Source organism: Diabrotica virgifera, chromosome 8 (assembly GCF_917563875.1).
Source record: "Diabrotica virgifera virgifera chromosome 8, PGI_DIABVI_V3a".
Classification (NCBI taxonomy): domain Eukaryota; kingdom Metazoa; phylum Arthropoda; class Insecta; order Coleoptera; family Chrysomelidae; genus Diabrotica; species Diabrotica virgifera.
The window spans coordinates 15,914,800-15,921,560 of NC_065450.1; positions in this window are offsets into that span (position 1 = coordinate 15,914,800).

The window sequence follows — 6,761 nt, forward strand, 5'->3', positions numbered from 1 at the left end:
TATATCATTATTTACACAAAGTTCTAGCAATCTTTTCTCATTTTTATTAATTGTGTGTTCTCAGTGTCTACCTATAGCTCCTTGCCAGTTCTTGTTTTCGTTTCCCACTCTAGTGTTGAAGTCTCCCAACATTATGAGTGTTCCCTCATATTCTTCTGCTGTCTGCTGTAGTTGTTCCCAAAATTAATTTTTGTCGTTAGCTTTGTCACTTTCTCCAGGTGCGTAAATTACAATCAAAGTCATAATATCGATTTTACTACAATTAATTGATACTTTCAACAGTCTCTCATTGATGAACTCCCAATTTCTTATACCTTTTACTTTGTCTTTGGGTATCAAACAGGCTACTTCTGCTCTGGCCCATTCAGTTTCTTTTATACCACTGTGTATTAATAGATCTCTATCTCCTATTATTTGTGTACCAGCTCCCTTTTTTGTCTCAGTGATGGCTATTGCAGAATAATGTGTGCTGCTAAGGATTTCTACTAATTCTAACTCTTTTCCACTTATTCCTCTAACATTCCATGTCCCTATTCTGCATACTTCTCCTTTTTTATCTATAACTTTCAGTTACCTTTCTTTTTCCGTTTTCATTGCCGAATTTGTCATCATTTTGTCCGCCTCTGCTTTTATTAGTTTTGAATTAGCTATGTTGCTCTCCTTTTCAATTGTGCGAGTTTCCATATTCCATTTCCATATTTCATCATTTATAATGATCTTCTGGTATTTAACTTTTAACATTATCGTTTGTCTCTGTTCATTTGCATATTCTCTTAGTTGCTTTTGAACTCTCTTTCTTGGATCGTATAGTCATCATCAATAAAAAGTTTTCTTCCTTTAATAAGTCTTAACTTGTTCTTATTTTTCATTATGTCTGCTTTATTCCCATACGAACCCAATTCTAACTTGCACATTCTATTATCTAGTTTCGTTATCTCTTTTATCTCACACTTTGTTTCAAGAAAAGTTTGCAACTAATTCTCTATTTCTTCTCTCAGCTCTTTAGTACCTCTTGCATTTTCAAATCTGGTGATTATAATGTTATTTCGACGTTCTTTCCTTTCCATAGTTTCAAGTTTATATTCTAGCACCCTGATTTTAGTTTTCATTACTTCACTTTCTCTCCTAATCTCTTTTACTTCTTCCAAACTCTGCTTTCATTCAGTTGTCAAATCTTTGAAAATTTTCATTCTCTGTTACAATCATTCTCTGCTAGCGCCAGCGATCACCTACAAGTCGACCTTTCAGGTAGATAAATCGCTACCAACTGATAAGACACCACGATATTTTTGTTTTAGCTTACCTCGAATATTATTAGTGTCACTAACACTCCCAGCACTTTGTTGTAATTTATTATTTGCTCACGATTCAATCTTCCAATTTTTAATACCCGATATTTCCGAAATACGAATGAAATAACGGAGCACATGAAATTGCGTTGTTTTTATCAACACAGCGGCGGCGGCGTACCTACATTAGGGTGGGCCGAAAATTTTTTTAATTTTTTTTAAGTTGTAATACCGCGAAAAACTTGCGAATTATAATTAGAAACAAAATAAAAAAAAAATTCAAAATCGGTTAATATCTTCCGGTCCCGTATTAGCCTTAAAGTTTTACTATTTTTTAAAAAAACTTCATCTTTCTTATTTTGTGAAAAAAATTTTTTTATATTTATTTTTTAACGTAATAGTTATTTATGCGTTGAGATAGACCCTAAGAACATTGTGTTTTAATTTGATTGTGATTACTGGATATCTTCCGGTCCCGCATAAGCTTTAAAATATGCCGAAATATTGAAATTTCAACATTTTTTCGTATTTTTGGAATTTGATAATTAATTGTTTTTTAAAAGTAATAGTAATCGTTTATATTCACACAAACCTATTGTAGGGAATTTAGGGGTTGAAAACTGGGATAATTCGAAGAATTGAATTATATTTAAGGAGGCCCGTCCAATGGGCAATTTGCCTGCTCCACTTTAATGAGCTGCCGTTCCGGCACCTCTTTAAACATCTAGATGGCAAAACAACCGGGCCTAGTACTTCAAGAGGACTAATCGGTGAAAAACTTGTTGCCTGTCAAAAACTGCCGGTAATTAACTTCCAGTCTATAGATTGTCAGATACCGGAGGTAGACAGAAAGGTTCTCAGCAAGGATCAACAGTACCTACTTGATATCTCCACTGCGATAAAATCTGGGACATGTAAAGGGGATTTGTCTGTACGAGATCCCGGACACTTATCACACTCGAGGTGGTTGACCAAAGCAAATAGAACTTTGCGACTTTACATAAATGAAGAAAACCCCTCACCTGAACTTCAAGAGCTAGTATTGTTTATCTTGAAATCGTATATGCCAATGTGGTTTACTATCAAAAAAAGCAAAAACTTTACAGATGGTCCAAAGCTTGTTTACCAAGCAATTGAATCAACGAGATATTTGCCCGAGCCTTTGCTTGCTGCTATAAACCGAGTGATTGAGCGAAATGGTTATTTTTCCCACCCCGAAAATTTGATGTTGGCAATGATTGAGGACGACAATAAACTGATAAGACAGCTCGGACTTTGTCGAATTCTAAAGGCAAGGCAAATAGATTCAAAAAGGAAGAAAGTAAGGACATTCACACCGCCGAAAATCAACTTTGATGCTCAAGAGTACTCAGATATTGTCAACTGGATGAACTGCGACTTATCTTCTCCCCCACTGTTGGCCAAGGTCAGTGATGAAGAGATAAAATCGTACATCAACAGTGACTCCATCCTTAACTGGAACATTAATTACAAGAAATTCCCAGTTCACACACAGGCAGTTGAGCGTTGTGTGAAACTAGTGACGGAAGCTTCGGTCAGAGTTTGTGGCGCTGAAGCTAGAGACGGATTTATCAGAAGTACTCTACTGTCGCGATCAGCCATGCCAGACTTCGCCAGTAAATCAGATTTCAAAGTACCTTCTTCAGCTACAAAATAGAGGCAATAATGCAGACAATTAACTAATAATTGTATATTGTACTTTTTTTATATTACTACAGATATAAGTTCAAAGGTTCTATGCTCGTTGTTATTTATAATCCCTATTATGTCACTCAGTCATAACTAAAAAAATTCTGCTTGTATAATTAGGCTTATTTAGCAACCAGAAATGTTTTTAAAAAAATATCGTAACTGGAACGATTTAAAACTAATTAAACATAAGAAAAAAAAAATCGTAAAAACTGTAAATTTCCAATATTTTGGCATATTTTGGAGCTTATGCGGGACCGGAAGATATCCAGTAATCACAATCAAATTAAAACACAATGTTCTTAGGGTCTATCTCAACGCACAAATAACTATTTCGTTAAAAAATAAATATAAAAAAAAATGTTCACAAAATAAGAAAAATGAAGTTTTTTTAAAAAATAGTCAAACTTTAAGGCTAATGCGGGACCGGAAGATATTAACCGATTTTGAAAATTTTTTTTTTATTTTGTTTCTAGTTATAATTCGCAAGTTTTCCGCGGTATTACAACTTAAAAAAAAAGAATGTGTGTGTACTTTGTACGCACGTAAGAAGTTATGCTTCTATTATATGATTTCTTAAAAATAAATATACGTTAAACAGTTTGTTCTATTTTTTTTAAACGCCAAACTAATTTTGTGCTTACCGCTTTCAAAAAAATAAAAAAAAGTATAGGATTGCTCCGGATTCGAACTCAAGACCTCTCGATCTCTGGCCGAATGCTATACCAAATACGCTACGAGGACTGTGTCTGTATCGGTTCGGACGTACCTAATGACAATTCACGGTAACAAACAGACAAGGTGAAGTATAATATACAATAAAATGTTTTAATAATACTCATCTTACTCCTGAGGAAGACAAATCCAAAGACACAAAAATTATAATAAATATATTTACTAAAAACACTAATATATTCTTTTCACGCTTTTTCTTGCACTGATATACTTCGTCTAATTTACTAACCGTTGCACATCATCCGCGTCATAGCCTGTGACGTCGCATGATACCAATATGAAATATCTGGCGGTAGGTGTCTTCTTTTATAGAATCATTGTGCCGAGTACACTGGAATTACAGCCACTAGACATATTTTATTATATACGCGTAGAAATAATATTTGAAGATTTCTATTAATGTTAACTTAAAGAAATACACAATAATATGTTTCATTTAATTTGTATAAATGGATTATAAAGCGTTTTTATGAAGCACATTTGTTCGGAACACACTGTAACTGTAATCTAATGAAGGTGACATTTTAGAATAAATTGGTAACATTTATTTGACAGTTGCGGTGATGACCCTTCATATTTGTTTATATTCTTTACTATAAGTATCTGTTCTATTATATTTACTGTTTTTATTATTTACTTTACTATTACTATAAAAAGACTTTCTACTATAAAAATATAAATTTCACCTAATTTTATCACGACTTGGAATAATCGAGGTATCTGACAACTTTTTTAGTTGTTATTGTAGACATATACAATGAAACCTATCGGCTTCTCCCAAGAGTTCGGAGCCGTTTTTTAATAATTAAACAATGCAGTGCAAAAACGCTTGCACGGCAAATCGTAAATGATTATAACTTAATTCTTGTTCTCTATTTCTTAAGTTTTTATTTATTTACATTGAATATTAATTTGTTTTGTTGCATAATCCACGTTTACAATAATAATGTGATCTATTTGATTTAAAATGGATTCAGGATTTTTTTATACTTTGGCAATTATGTCAACTTAGATCTCTGGCGTAGATAATGACGTGCAACGGTAAGTAAATTAGACGGACTGTACATAACTTGAAATATTTAGCAACTAAACGCCATACTGTCTGTGTGCGCATGCGCGCAGAATTATGAAATTTTACTCTCAATCGCGCCTAAAGAAGTATAACTTCAAAAATAAAAATTTTTTTCGGCCCACCCTAACCTACATCCCCTTAATTTATAAACTTATGTCCGCAAATGGTTCGTTTCCGAGATACCGGGTGTTGAAATTTTTCTTTCAAACGGCCAATTTATTTCTGCTCCAATACCGGTTCAGCTATAAAAATGAAATTTGGTGGGTTTGAATAAGAAGTTATTGCGCGTTTTTCGACATACAAATAAGAATTTTCTACTCATCTTTGGCGCGCATAGGGGTAATGGTCTTAATTTTTTGAAAAAAAAAATAGTACGACACTCAAATTCTTCTAATTAAAAATTATTTTTGAATTCCTCATTTAATTTACGATAAAAAAACCTCTCTTATTTTATTTTTGTATGCTGCACCGTTTTTATGTAAAAATAAACATCTTAGCGCTTATTTTTCATTTTTTTTAATACGAGTAGAGTATCTACATTGTCAAACTATCTAATACAACAGTACTAAGTTAGAAAAATAACAGAAAATAACACTAATGTGATTTAAACTAGGCGCAAAGCTACAACAAATGTTCAAAATGACCTTCAGAGGTGACAGAAGAATTTTATATTCATCATTTGCGCGCGTACGGGTAATGGTATCAATGTTTGTAATGAAAAAATAGTACTCCACTGAGATATTTCAAATTAAAAATCATTTTTGAATTCCATTCAGTTTACGACAAAATGACTTTCTTACGTTTTTTTTTATAATATGAGGCGTCGCTTTTATGAAAAAAAAAAAACATCTTAACGTTTACAAAGTATCAGAAATAGGTTTCTATGCATATGAAAACTACCTCGAATACTTTGTAAGCGTCAAGGTGTAATATTTTTTGTATAAAAACGGCATGTCATTTGAAAAAAGAGAAAGATATATTTTCGTCACAAGTTATACCTATGAAAAATTAAAAATGTTATCTAATTTGACATATTCAGCGGCATACTATTTTTTTCTTAAAAAATTTCAGACCATTACCCGTACGCGCGCCAATGATGAGTATAACATTCTTGTCACCACTGAAGGAGGTCATTTTGAACATTTGTTCTAGCTTATCGCTTAGTTGAAATCTTGTTAATGTTATTTTCTGTTGTTGTTCTAGTTTAGTGTTATTGTACTATAGATAGTTCTTGATAAATGTAATAATACAATGAAAAATACTAGCTGATGTTTTTTTTTGCTAAAATCGGTGCATCATATGAAAATAAGAGAGGAGAAATTTTTTATCGTAGATTAGACGTGGAATTTAAAAATAATTTTAAATTTAAAATATTTCAGTATCTCGTGCTATTTTTTTCTTAAAAAAAATTCAGACCATTATCCATATGCGCGCCAATTATGAATACAATAGTATATTGTACAACAAGAGAGAAAAAAGACATATTTCTCACGAGCGCAGAAGTTTGCTGGCACGAGCCGAGGTACGAGGCGAGTGCCGCAAATCAAGCTAGGGAGAAATATGTCGTTTTCTCACTTGTTGTACACTGTACTTTTTCTATGGATGCGTTTTTGTCAAGAGTTCAATCTTCAAAATTAAATAATTTAGGTGCTATTATCTAGATTATATGCCAAAATTGAAATAAAATACGTATTATATACATATGTAGGTATTTAATATTCTTAATATTTATATACTTTTATTTATTAAAAATTATAGTTACCAGTTATATTTAAACAGTTTTGAAAGGTAATTCCTCGTAAGTTTTGATTTGACACATTTTATTTGACAAATATATTTGTCTAACAATAAAAAACGGAAAACCTTTGTTTTCTATACTTCCACAAAATTTATTATATCTAAGTGACTACAGCTGTTTCGGCGGAGTGCCTTTCTCAAGTAATATAGTTTACATC